Genomic DNA, 14,797 nt, shown 5'->3' with positions numbered 1-14,797 from the left:
AGGAAAAGGAAGAGAGACATAGAAATCTTTCACCTTCTGGCTTACTCTCCAAAGATCTTTGTTGACTGAGTTTGAGCTAGCAAATTAGATCTCTATACATGACAAGGCCATCATCCTCTTTTTCCTTTTCTTTTTTTTCAGATTTATTTATTTTTATTGGAAAGTCAGATATACAGAGAGGAGGAGAAGAGAGAGAGAGAAAGAAAGAGAGGGAGACAGAGGAAGAGCTTCTGTTTACTGATTCACTCCCCAAGTGGCTGCAATGGAACCAATCCGAAGCCACGAGCCCAAAGCTTCTTCCAGGTATCCCGCATGGGTGCAGGGTCCCAAGAAAGCTGTCCTCAACTGCTTGCTTAGGCAAGAATCATGGAGCTGGATGGGAAGAGGGACCACCAGGATTAGAACCAGGATCCATATGGGATCCCGGTGCATGCAAGGCATGACTTTAGCCATTAGGTTACCGTACTTGGCCCTTATCCTCTGTTTTCTGAGGTACATGAGCAAGGTACTAGAGCCAAAGTACAGCAGCTGAGACTTGAACCAACATTCTCATATAGAACACTAATATTGCAAGTGATGGTGTTTCCTGCAGTGTAATACTACTCCTTGAGTTTATGCTTTTGAATAAAGTAAGAGCATTTCACATAAATTACCAAGATTGTTAACATAAAATTGCGTAAAACCTTTAAAACATTAAAGATAAAGACACCCTGTGATTTAGCAATCCCACTATAGGTGGAGGAGGTGCTTAATAATATTTAGAAGAAACAGAATTAGAAAGTAATTTTCATCTAATATTGAGGTCCATGCATATAAGGATGCTAAAGTTTTTGAAACTGGACAGTGTAAAAACATGTTAGTGTGCATGTCAGGATTGTTTTGCAAGAAAAGAAACTTCTTTGTAATTCTAATTCCCATGAAACTTGTGAGGTGCCCTATGTGACTAAAATAAAATGGAATAAAATTAGAATGTTGAAGAGACATCTCTACTCCCAAATGTATCTAGTAATAGTACTCCAGAAATCTAATCAATGTAAAGGTCCATTGGCAGAAAACCCATCACAAGAATCTGGCATATTTACAGAATGAAATATTTTACTACAAAAACAGCTTCTGCAACAACATGAGTGACCATAGAGGATAGTATAATAGGTGATATAATTGACAGACAGACTACTACGCATATGTATAATCTCATGATATTGGAGAGTACAATAGTGATTATCAGAAGGGAGGAGCAAAGGGGAAGGGTCAAGAGGGAGAGATTACTCAGGCAGTACAATGTTACAGTAGGTAAGGGGAACAGATTCTGACATCCTATTGGACACTACTGTGACTTAGTAAACAAAGTATTTCATGGCTCATTAAAGCTAGAAACAATTTTTTCACTATAAAATGATGAACGTTTGGGGTCATGGCTACTCTATTTGACTTGAGCATTGATACCATGTGTGAATGTATTCAAACGATACATTTTAACTCTTACATTTGTATAAAAATTGTCAGTAAAAATTAAACAACACAAAGAATTTGGAAAGAATGGTTTAGAACAGTATCCGACATATGGTAAGTACCCAGTACATAATACACCACAAATATTATTTGCACAAGGACTGCATTTAAAAATACTAACCAATAGTCAACCCAGAAAAGCTTGGCTTTTAACAAAATGGACCATGAGATTATGATTTGTGTGGGCCAAACAGTGCTCTGCCCTCTGGATTCACCTACAACATTCCAGTAGTAATTCTAGAGATTCCAGGAATCTCTCTGTATCCTCCTAAGCAATTATCTACCTCTCATGGTCAAAGGTAGGTATATGAATCAAAGAGGCAGCTCTTATTGGAGATAGACCAAAACCCAAAATAAACCTTATTCATAAAATATTAGGAAATTTTAAGTAATTCCTACATTCAAGATAAAATTATTCACCTTACACTGTTGGACAAATACATGAACAGTCCATTGAATAAAATGCCTCAGACCTACTTTATTTTTTTCACATTTAAAAATAGTTTATTTTATCTCTGCACTACTTTAAATCATTACTATGATACTGCTTTTGTGAGGCCATGAAAATCTTCAAAATTCTTTTAAAGACCCAAAAAACTGAGTGAATTATGCAATTCATGCTAACTTTCTGTACACATACTTTGCAAGAGCGACATGCCCTTCAATTCTGGCAAAGCATTCAGGCTTCTCCGTTGCAATGAGAAGGCTGTTCCCCAGTCAGTGCCCATCAGTGTGGCTGGCATTGACTTCCTCCTTTATGAAATGTCACCAACATGCTGTTTCTCAGATTACGGAGCGTTCATAATACCTTATTCTTACCCTATTTGTAAAGCTTTTTCCAGGAAAAAAAAAAGTCATTATATGCTTCTCTCCTCTTGCCTCTCATTCTTACTAGAAAATGACTTCTTCAATGAACTTCCTGCATACTCTGACAGAAACACATGCTAGCCCATAACCACATCTATGTCTGTTAATTTGAGAGGCAATTTGAGTGAGAATCCTTTGCTCTATGAATTCAAGCAACATTTTTTATTGTGATTGCAAAAAAAAAAAAAATCCCTTGGAATTAGAATTGACTAGGTTTGGGAGGATTTGGTTTCATGCTCAGAACTTAAGACACCCATAGGTTGCACTATAAGATTCTCTAAATATAGGTATAACATGGATTACTCCTGTAGGATTTTCAATGATGGCAAATTTCTCCAAGAGATACTTGTAGCAGGTGTTGTATTGTCACTTGAAGGAGAAAGGCTTGAGGTCCTCTGACAGCAAAAAGGACAGCGACTCAACTGCTGAGGCTTTTGGAATCAATCTTTCCATTCCTCAGTCTGCTCAAGAGAGGCAACAACACAGAAATCTTTTGATATATTCAGGAATTTCTTGAAAGAATTCAGACAGATTGAACTTTTAAAATATTATTTTATGATACAGTTCCATAGGCTCTGGGATTTTTCTCTCCCTCTCACTGATTGCCCCTTTAGTACTTCAATGTGTAGTCCGTCATGAACAGTTATAAGTCCATCACTCCACTATTGAAGTATATCCTGACTTTGTAAGTATGGGCAATGGCAGAGAGTCCAGCACCCCACCAGATTCAACTTTACTCCTTCCTCATGTGAGGCATATGTTAGCTTACTTGAGTCCTGCAAACAAGGATATTGTAACATGAATGATTTCTTCTATGAAAAGTTAGTGTTAGTGGAAAAGGACCTGGGAGAGAAGAAGGGGGCAAAGCAAGTTTTCTCCTTAGGTGCTCACAATTGGGCTTTGGCCAGGACTAACACCAGGGATCCAAATATCCCACAGACATCGGGGGCTGGGCCAAGAATTGAAGCCAGGCATCCCAGTGTGGTCACAGATCTCTTCTAAAGCACATTAACTCCTGGGCTACATTCTTGCCTCCATTTCTGTTTACTTCTTCGTGAGATGCTAAAAATTCATCTTGGGGATTTGTGGGCCTAATTGAATGAGTCATACCTCAAATACTATAATGAAATAGTTCTTTTGTTATTTCACCCATTTACTTACTCTCATATTTATTTGTTCATTCTTTAGTCATGCAATTTTTAAGAAATAGTGCTGTGCAAGGCTCTGGAGAGCAGTAGTATATAATTTATTATATCTGACTCTTTCATGAAGTTTACAATATAGCTGTACATTAGAGTAGTTGACAGAGCATCAACAAAATGAAAACTTGGTATAATTATGAACAAGTAAACAAGTAGGATGGATATAACAAACAACATAAAGAGGAATGTAGAGATATAGAAAATTCCAGCCACTGAAACTATTGTCTTGAACATTCTGATTTTTTAAGAATTTTTTTTTATTAAAAACTTGATAGAGAGAGAGGAGGAGAGACAGAGAGGAAGATCTTCCATCCAATGATTCACTCCTCAAGTGGCATAATGGCTGGAGCTGAGCCAATCCGAAGCCAGGAGACCAGTGCTTCTTCCAGGTCTCCCATGTGGGTGCAGGGTCCCAAGGCTCTGGGCTGTCCTTGACTGCTTTCCCAGGACACAAGCCCAGAGTCGGATGGGAAGTGCGCTGCCAGGATTAGAACTTGTGCCCATATGGGATCCCAGCGCATTCAAGGTAAGGACTTTAACTGCTAGCCTATTGCACTGGGCTCACACATTCTGGTTTTACAACTCAGAAGCAACACATGTGTTTGTGAAAGAAATCATAAAAGTTTAAAGTACTCTTCAGAATGGCTATCAAAGCTAGAAAAAAGTTCTAGCAAAGATGCTGTTTAGAGGGACAGCTTGTCCTCTATTAATTGGAACAAAAATGATGTAGGCCCTGTGATAAACATTATTAGGATTCCTACAATATAAAAACAAATACCAAATGATCTAACTCTGAGGAGTGCATATCTAAATAAGCTAAAATATGGTGTGTTTGCATGTCCGTGTATGAAGCATTATTCAATGTAGCCAAGAGGTAGACAAGTCTCAGAAGTTTACCTTTGGATAAACAGATAAATAAAATGGAGAAACAGATAAATAAAATGTGGTATGTGCATACAATGGGATTAAAATGGTGCCTTCAAATTAATGAAGTTACGATACATACTACAACATGACAAAGTTGTACAACACAGAAAAGTTGCATTCTGAAGGATAAATCTCAGTTTATTTTACATCTAAATTAACTTGTATAACTAGTTATCACAGTTGTGAACTGGGTCCAGTTTGAGGAACCTGGATGGATAAGAATAATAAAATTGATGCTCTACAAAAATTTTATAGGGAAAATTCCCTGAAAGAAAATCAGCAATTTGCTAATGGATGAGTCTTTTGGAAGGGATGAATGAATGTTAAAGCTTACAGTGGAAGGTCATCCATTTTACTTTGTGAAGGAAGAAAATAATCCTTCTTGTGCTGTAGTTGATGAGACTAACAATTAATAATTAAACAACAGCTAACATTATTGAAGTGTTAACTGGTTCCCCCTATACAATTTTTGACCTGAAAATTATTGGGGAACAAACTTTTGCCTCAACAGGTGCCAACGATAATAGGCCCTGGTCACCCATAGGGAAGAGCTGAGTTATTAATGGATTTTTTTTTTGCTTTCATTATTTTAAATCTACATATTTTGATTATGGTGGTAGTTAAAACACTGAATGTGTTGGTGAAATATTATAATAATCGACCCCCAAAGTGATGAATTTCACTTATTGTGAATCTTTTCACATTAACCTGAAATGTGAAATACTTCTTTCTCCAAAGTATATCTACTTCGGCCCAAGAGAAAAGTGTTTGGAAGAGAAAACTTTAGATTTAAGTGACAAAACATCTTGTTGTTTTTAAAAAATACATAAGTCTGCTTTTGAAAAAAAATGTTCTCTTTTCATAATTGGTATGTCTTATTATTTTTGATTTAGTTGTTATCATTGGATCTCCAAGCACCAGACAGTGGCTTCTTAATCCGGCTCTACTTGCTCCTTCTGATGCGTTGTGAGTGAAATAGTGAACTGTTTAGAGCTGATCAATATGGTTATTAGCTACATTATGGTGAGTGAAAAATGAACAAATACATATACAAGCAAACTGAAACATTTTATGGATCAGTTATACTTCAGTAAACCTGGGGAAAATTCCAGATGGGAGGACTTTCAATGTAATACGTCTTCTTTATTTTGTGAACTGACCATTTTTAATATAGAAGTTCCTAAAATATTAATGCTCCTCCAAGTGATAGTAAATGGTAAAGGTAATATATGTGTGACGTGTTAAGTGATTTTTGTGAGAAAGCTGAATATGCTGACTGCATGTAATAATTATATTGTCAAAGACTACAAGTATCATTTTTCTCCAAGCTTTCTATATTGCTGGTTTTCGGTTGCTTATGCTGTCACCAAGATGGTGAAATTTTTTTCTCTTCTAACTGTACCAAAGCAGCAGTTTTACCCAAAAGATACTCAAGACGCCCACTTTTCAGAATGATGTAAAATCCATGTCATTGCTTATGCAGGTGATTATGTGCACAATTAAAAGCATGACTTGCATAGCAATGGAATTAAACAATGAAACCTTTAAGAAGCCCTCCTGTGTTGTTCAGACGTTTTAAAATACAAAACAACTGGTGATTTATTTATTAGCTGGAAGATGAAAAGCATTTTCTTCCCACAATAGCTTGTCTCAGACTCTATGCTCCAAGGAACTGCCCACCAGAGATGTGGGTCTGACCTCTTTTGTGCAATTTCTGCGGCTTTGCCTTCTCATGCATTAAGTATGGAGTATGCATTATTAACCCATTACGGAAGGATCAAGACCCGTGTTGTCCTCTTCTTACAACCTTGCAAATTTCACACATAAATCTTTAGAGAAGCACAATGACCTAATGCTTCAAGGCAGGAAGCAGAGATAACAGCCACATTGTTCTTTGGTCTGCTACTTGTGTGGTTGGAGGGCAATGTGTCTACCCCGTCTTTAACACTCTAAATGCCCATTTCTTTTCAATATCATTGATTGAATGGGATTTACAGAACACACTGAGATACCTTAGTTTACGGTGAAAACTGGGGGGCAACACAAATCAACCTATGATCTCAGTCCTGATTGTCCTTTGGAATAAAACTGGACAACGCACAGTTCTCTTTATGCACAACTAGAGGAGAAAACAAAATTCGAAACTGTTCAGTGATGTGAATTGAAAGTGATCCGAGGTGTCAGTGGGTGGCACAGTAGAGCTTAGTTGCTCGTGGTGCAGTTCTGAGCATCAGCTGCCTTAACTCCTGAGTGGGAATTTCATCCATAACCAACTACATGCCTCTGAGTCGGTTAAGCTACTGCTTCTTCATCCATAAAATTAGGATAGGATTGCCTGCCTCACCAGCTGTTCATAAATTCAATGAAATTATCCACATAAAGAATAAGCATGGTGTCTGATATGGCTCCAAATAAGATGTTGGGTAATGTGCTAATAGGAGATCCTATAACATACAGTTTCGTCACTTGATCCCTCACTCACCCTTAGCAGGTTGAACAGCTCTTTTTTCAATAAAATTTCAGGAGGATCTCCTAGGCAGTTTCCACTTCAGGGCATGACTTCTGGATGGCTTTCTTATGATCAATTTTTCTTTCCCATCTTATATGTTTGTACTCTCTGGAGCCCATTCTGGATCTTCTTTTGTTTTTGCCTCTGAGTGATCCTCTTCAGGAATGAATACTCTTTGTAATGACACCCTGTATCCTATTCAGAGATCCGTGTCTTTAGTCCAGCGTTCCCTCTCTAGAGCCCCCCATAACTCAACAGCCTGCCGGTTACCTCAGTCTACAAGTAGAACACTTCTACCACTATGTGTTTGAATAACTCACTCCAGTCACACTGTTTCTATACATTGTATGTGGTATGCACTGTCCTTCATCATTGGGTGGTGCATGCTGTTACGCTGATAATCACACTCGAGCTCTCTGCCAGAGAGCTCAGCTAATCCTAGCTGCGAACAGAACCCGTTGTAGTAGCCTTCTCCCGTATCTCTGCTCACAACTGGCACCATGTCAAATTCACAAGCAATCAATGCCATAGCATCACTCATTATTTTTACCTGGAATTTTGCAACAAACTTTCGAGTTTGTTCCTCAGTGCTGCCTCTCTCTGTTTCTTTCTGCAGAAGGATAGCTTATGGGAAGAGATCCTTCTAAGATTTTTACTCAAAATCCTTAAAAAGTTTGCTACAGACTTACAAGGAAGAAGGGGAAAACTTTCATGATATGGGTCCTAAAATCTCCCTTGTTCTCTGGGCTAGCAACTCTGAATTCCGTCTTGTTGTCCTTATACTGTAACACAGAAAATGGGTCCAAAATAAACATTGTCATGATTGTAACACAGTGTTGACTTCTTCGACGCCCTCACTGCCTTCCCACATTCCACAGGGGTTGTCCTGTTTGCTCTAGTGCCACAAACCTAGTTATTTGCAAGTCTCCCATTTCTTACAACTTGTTTTCCGTCCGTGTCTTTGTATACAGTACAGCCTTATTTGTTCCCAGCCCCCTCCCCCCAATTTATTCAGTGTTATCCCGTATCCCAGAGACTAAGGCACCAACAAGATAAACTCCATACTAGAAAGATTTATAGTTTAATAGGATAAGACAATATACTAACACTTCAAATGTTTGTAAATAGGGAAATAATTAACTTCTGGTGCATTTATTTCAAAAACTAACAAAACTCCACAAAATGATCTAAATCTTTACTAATCAACATAGAAAATATGTGTGAAATATTTTGTAAGACCACCTGGTTACTAAAAATAAGCTTTTCTCCCCATAGTCAACATTGTATATGTCTACTTACTTTTAAGATATTCAATTTATACCATGCTAGATAGAGAATTTCAAAACAAAATTTAGGGCCCAGTGCGGTAGCCAAGTGGCTAAAGATCTCACTTTGCAAGTGCCGGGATCTCATATAGTGTACCTGTTCATATCCCAGCAGCCCTGCTTCCCATCCCAGCTCCCCGCTTGTGGCCTGGGAAAGCAGTGGAGGACTGCCCAAAGCCTTGAGACTCTGCACCCTCACGGGAGACCCAATAGAGGCTCTGGGCTTCAAATCAGTGCAGCTCTGGTCATTGTGGTCACCTGGGGAGTGAATCATCGGACAGAAGATGTTCCTCTCTGTCTCTCTTCCTCTATGTATGTCTGACTTTCCAATAAAAATGAAAGAAATCTTTCAATAAAATAAAATTTGATTTTTGAAGAATTATAGGTTTGATATTTTAAATTGTCATGATGTCAAAATACTGCTCCACTCTGAGCACCTAAAATTATGGAGCCCTAATTTGAATATAGTAGTTTAAAACACGAAGTCTTCAGAATTCTGTGTTTTTGAAACCCTTCCTCGCCCCAGTGCACAGCCTGCCTGGAGTTGGTCCCCTGCTAAGAATTTAGCATATTCTTCCTTTTTTACTGGCCAAGTGAATAGGAAGGTTGTTTTGGTTATTTTTTTTTTTTTTGCCTCATTGAAATATACTGTTAGGATAGATGGCTGTTGTGAGCTGCAAGTTGCCAAGCTTTTGCCTCTTTCTTCCACACCCCATCATGGAAAAGTCTGACGTCTGTCTGGCCTTGTCTTTAGGAACACGGAGAGCATCTCCCTCATTCCTGCCCACGGAAGAGCCTGGGTCTTTCATTCTTAGCCCAACTTGCAAAGTTTATTATTGATCACCAGTCCTTTTCATATTTATCCGTCCTTTTCGTATTTTACTGAAAAGTATCTAGAACAAATAAATTAAGGGCATTTGAGATTATTTGGAAGGTCACTGGATACTCTGCACCTGTCGCTATTCAACCATATTCTCCAGTTAGTACGGTGTTTATGTTTAAGCAGTTTTTTATCTGTGCATAAGAGTTTGAAATAAGCTTTTAATTTTGGACATTAGTAAGGACATTAATAGATGCAACTGAATCCTCAAACCAATATTCTCCTGGGGCCTGCATAAGTCAATTCCATAAGTATCAGACAAGGATCTGTGTCAGCAGTCCTGCATTGGGTAGGTTGGAGAAAATAAATTTTAAGCCTATAATATCCTTGCACATGGAAGTGGTTGCCAGATATTACTAGCCATTTTGTAAGATTTGTTCTCTTTATCCTCTGTTTCAAAAATAACTTTCTAAGTTAATATAAAGGGAACAGCCTACGTAGCTAGAGCTCCAGGTGACAGTACCACTCTCTCTCCCTCATTCTCCCCGCCACTCTTTGACCATTTTTTGCAACGAGATCATCTGAATTGACTCTGTTCAAAGGTTTATTCATCACTAACTACAATATTCAACAAGTTAAAAGTTGCCCAGAAGTATAAGTAAGGGCTAAAACTTAGGATTACATCACACAGCTTTCATTTTATTTCTGCTTTTTAAAAAAAAATCTGTATTAAGTGTCATATATCAGGGAAAACGTAACGCTATATGCCTTCTTGAGACTGACTTATTTCACTAAGCATAATGGCTCCAGTTTATATTTTTTGTCTTTTTCACTTTTTAAAAAATTAGGCCTTTAAAAATCTGTTCTACCTATTTTATATTATGTTGTTGCAAGAATTAAATAATCCAGTAAACACTGATAATGACATTGGTACTAATAAGAGCTAACGCTTTTATAGTACTTTCTGTCATACATTCTTTCTAGTGTTTCATGTATTGCAACTGATTTAATAATAAAATTGTCAACTGTTTAATAGTGTCATAAAATCATTTAAAATTATCCCTGAATGTGGGGATACATCAACCAGAAATCTGTCCTTTCAGATGGAATGGGCTTTGAATTATGTTTTGTCCTATATATATTTTGCATGCTGGAGGAGGTCCATCTGACACCAAAAACAAACAAACAAACAAAATGGACACTAAAGATGATTGAGGAGACCGGCCAAGGTTCGGTGCTATAACTGCAATGAAGATCTGGAGATTCCGAGTCTGCTTTTCTTTTTCTTAAAAAGATTTATTTATTACTAGAAAGTAAGAGTTAGAGAGAAGGAAAGATAGAGAAAGGCAGACTTTATATCTACTGGTTCACTGCACAAACGTGGGCTGTCTCCTACACTTTTTCCATATCATTAGCAGGGATTGGACCAACAGCATATAGACCACATCAATGCAGAGCAGTTGGACCATGATGCCAGTGTCACAGGCAGTGGTTGGTCCTGCAAGTCACAATGCCAGCCCGTGAGTATGCTTTCTGACTAAGGTCACGAGTAGCATCGCCAATATCCATCCACTTGTCATTATCACCATTGACAGCTCCAGCATTATCAATACCATCACAGTTCTCACCATTTTATGGTCATCTACTTTTTTATCACCCTCATTTTTAGAGATGAAGTAAGATCTAGAGTGAATATGTTAAATACACAAAAATTTGAGGCTACCAAGGGCAAATATGAATTTCAATGTATGCCTTGTAGAATTTGAGAGTCGGGTCCTTCTGGTCCTTTTGCGGGGGCGGGGCATTCCTTCCAGGGAAAAGGAGATAGTTCACACTGCCTAACTGTAGCTGCAAGGTCACCGCAGAGAGCTACAGGATGTGGGGAATTGTAAGTTCCAATGAATGTAAGGTGATTGGTTTTCCTTAAACAGAATGATACTGATCTTAATGAAGAATAATTAACTCCGCACACGAGATTACACAGTATGCGCCTGTAAATTATCATTATCACAGCCTTGCAATTTCTAAATGCCTCCCATTCCTTTCTGTTACTAGGTTTACCCTACTAATTAAGGATGGGGAATACAGTTCATTACTTCAAATATTTTGTCACCTTCACAAGACTTCCTTGAGGCCAGGAGAAATGCCTGCTTTCTTTCTTATTATAATAGTTGTTGCTGAGTCGGATGTGCATCAGTAAGTACCATTAATCTATTTAATTCCATAAACATTGAATGCAAATCATATTTCTGGAAAATTATATGGACTTCTGATTGAGGAACATTAATCATGACTGCCATTATTTGTTCTATTATGATAAAGTAATTAAGCGATACTTTTTCTCTCATTTTAATAGAGTTACTGCAGAGAATGATCACATGTACGGCACAACTCATGATGCAAACATATTTTTACTTTTCTGTTCGGAGTAGATGTTAATCATTAATATTAACTTTTCTCCTTATAAGCCTCGTCAAACTTTAAAAAAATATTCAACATGCACACCTTTTATGAACTAACTGAAACTTGTATGTAATTTATGATTCTTTACGTTTAAGCAAAGAAAGCAGCAAACAATTTCTGCTATATTGGTAAAAGAAAGGAAATACAGAAAAGAAAATACTGTACACATAGCAGGATAAAGATTCAAGGTCAGGGTACATTCCGTGAAATGAAGACAATTTCAAATGAACGAAGCAATGGAGATGCAAAGAGAAACTATGGGGAAAAATCGGTGTGACAAATGACAAAAGATTTTATATGGTAAGTCAGTGCTGATACGAGGGTCCGCAGTGTGCTTTGGTGTAAGATTTATCTGACTGCAGTATGGAACATAGGTTGATTGAGAATAGGATTTCAGACAGTGAGACTTGTTCATAGGTTGCTAAAGAATAAAGGTGAGAGGATTTAGGGCCTCAGTTAAGATGGCAGCCACGTTTTCCTGGAGAGAAGTTAGACTTGAGGAATTCTAAGAGACAAAAATGGAATAGGCTTTTTTTTTTTTTTACTAGTTATTTACAGGAGAAAAGAGAGAAAGAGAATTTAGTTTGGGTACCCAAGTTTAATGACCTAACATCTAGTGATAACAATCAATAGGCCAAAGGGAAGGTTGTTGGGTAAGAGGCAATCAGATCATCTCAGGTGATTTTAAGTAGGGGACCTGCCCTCCGGAAGTCAGTATCACACAGACCAAAATGAAAGAGAAGAATTCAACTGAGATAGTACAGGATAAGGGTCTGGCAACAGAGAAACAGTCTAAATATTAACACGGAAAACACGTCTTTCAAATGAGACAAGGGAAAATTTTTGCTTAAATTTTGAGAAGAAAACAAAAATATTGAATAATAGATGCCAATACAGAGAATTTACTCAGGGGGTAAAGAAAAGCAAAACAATATTTTAAGGTTTTCAGAGGAGGATATTATCTAATTAAGGTTATAGTGAAAATGTAGCAATAGAGGGATGCCTCAAAAAGTTTATAGCAAAAATGAGTCAAAACCTAAGTTTATTTTGGAGCAAGAGCTTTCGAGTCAATATTTCATTTTTTGTTGTAACATATAGTCTCCATGAACTCTTTAAAGATCTCTTATGTACTGACAGGTGGAAATGACTGTTGATAATTTCAAACTAAAACTGGAATCTTCTTAGTGAAAGCATTATGTTTGTAACCTACAATTCTATTCAATGATATACTTTAAAGTAAGTTACATCCAATTCAGTGCCACTGGAAAGGCACAAAATTGTATGCTGCTGAACAATGATGCTATTGATACTTTCCGAAAGTGACAAGGATCCCTCAGTGAAGAGCAGCAGGTCTCTGCAGCGAAGTGCTACACCATCCACAAATCTGCAACTTGCTCTTATTATAGTGAGGTAAGTAGTATTCAGAAGGAGGTGTCAATTATATTCAGTAATTTACCATGAAATATTAGAGTATTATTTTCCCTATAATTTGTATTCCTCTAATCTTTTCAAGAGAATGTTTTCTTGTTTCAGTAAAAGAAAATACCAACTCCTGAATACAGATGCTTCTTTGATCATGATTATTTGATCATTGATTTCCATTAAAAACTAAATTTTTCTTTATGATGTAGGGTAAACTTGTAATGTACTTCTTCTTGAATTATCAGAAAGTATAAGGGTATGCATAACATATTTGACCGCCATGAACAGTATTTGAAAACTTTCATAGAAACTTCGGTAACTACTAGGCAAGATTTGACACAGTAATTATTTGGTTTGTATAATATCATTCACTATGATATTTAATATTGCTTCCTATTTAATTATAAGCATTTACACTGAATACATAGAACTCTGATTTTCTGCGTTCTCACGAAAACCTTGGGGACTGGGTGTCTCTGAGCTCTGTATCTTCTCTGTAACAATGATCAGGCACTTAGACCGGCTCTCTTGTCAGATACACACCAATTTATCACATTTCCCACTTTTCCCCCTTTACTTTGTATTTGAGTTTTGGGGAGCACTGTTACTTGTTTGCATTTCCCACTAACAGTAAGAGTAAAACATTCGTTGGGAACACATTGTTAGTCATTGCTAGTGCAAGAGAAGAGGGAGTTTCAATAAGAAAAAGAATCGGCAAAAAAAAGTATAAAGAACACATATCTGTAGAAATTGATTAGATATTTCCTATGTACAACAAGGGCATATATGTCAACTGGGTAACAAAAGCCAATCTATGAAGAATAAAACCAGAGTATAGTTATGCAAGAGCAAAATCTGCAGGAAATACGAGTCAAGCTTACCTAATACATATTTTTATGTTAGTCAGGAACCGATAATGAAACAATACTTAATGCTAGTATAACAGTGCATTTAATATGAAGAAATTCTTAAGATATTTAAACAGAAGCAAAGGCGCACCAAGGTAACACAAACACAAAAAGTGCAGGGAGCAATTGCCACTTTTGTAGCAAGAAAGTGATTGCGCTTGTTAAAATTTGAAGGTCTGCCAATGGGTGCATGCAGAGCTAAGGCCCACCACAGAAGAGGTGTTCTGAGCCTATAATTCAGATCTTGTAGAAAGGAGTCTTGGCTGGTGTGGTGTCTGTGAACTGGCAGCATCAGGTTTATTTCACTTGTGATGGAAAAACAAGAATCTGCTACTGGTTCTGAAATGTGCCGCTGTACTGGTTGGAGCAATCCTGCTATGCTGATCCATGGGAAAGAAACCTATATTAATATAGCAAAAATAGAAGGCAAATGGCAAAAGCAAGTTCTTTCTTCCTTCTGTAGCCTTCTGTTTTACCTCTCATGCCCTATATATTTGTGTAGAGTTGTACTTTTTGGTACACACTTTTAAATCAAAATGTGGTGCTCAGAATTGGGTCCTACAATCAAAAATGGGGTTAAAGCAGGGAGACAGTGGTATAATATTTGCTATGACTTTCTAACTTGTCCTTTGCTGTTTAAAGTTTTGAATTTAAAGATTGTCTCTGTCCACCATTAGACTGACATTTAAGGAATTGTTACATCTATGTAATATGCTGTGGTGTCTATCATCCTTCTGCAAATATTTGGTGTCATGTGAAGGCATTTAACATCTGCAATTATGAAAGAAAAATGATGGATGGGGCAGTGCAATTTTCCATGTGAGGAGGCCAGCGTAGAAGGA

The sequence above is a fragment of the Ochotona curzoniae genome, unplaced genomic scaffold, assembly GCF_017591425.1.
Source record: "Ochotona curzoniae isolate NIBS_2020 unplaced genomic scaffold, NIBS_Ocur_1.0 contig_66, whole genome shotgun sequence".
NCBI lineage: Eukaryota > Metazoa > Chordata > Mammalia > Lagomorpha > Ochotonidae > Ochotona > Ochotona curzoniae.
This window is presented reverse-complemented; position numbering follows the sequence as displayed.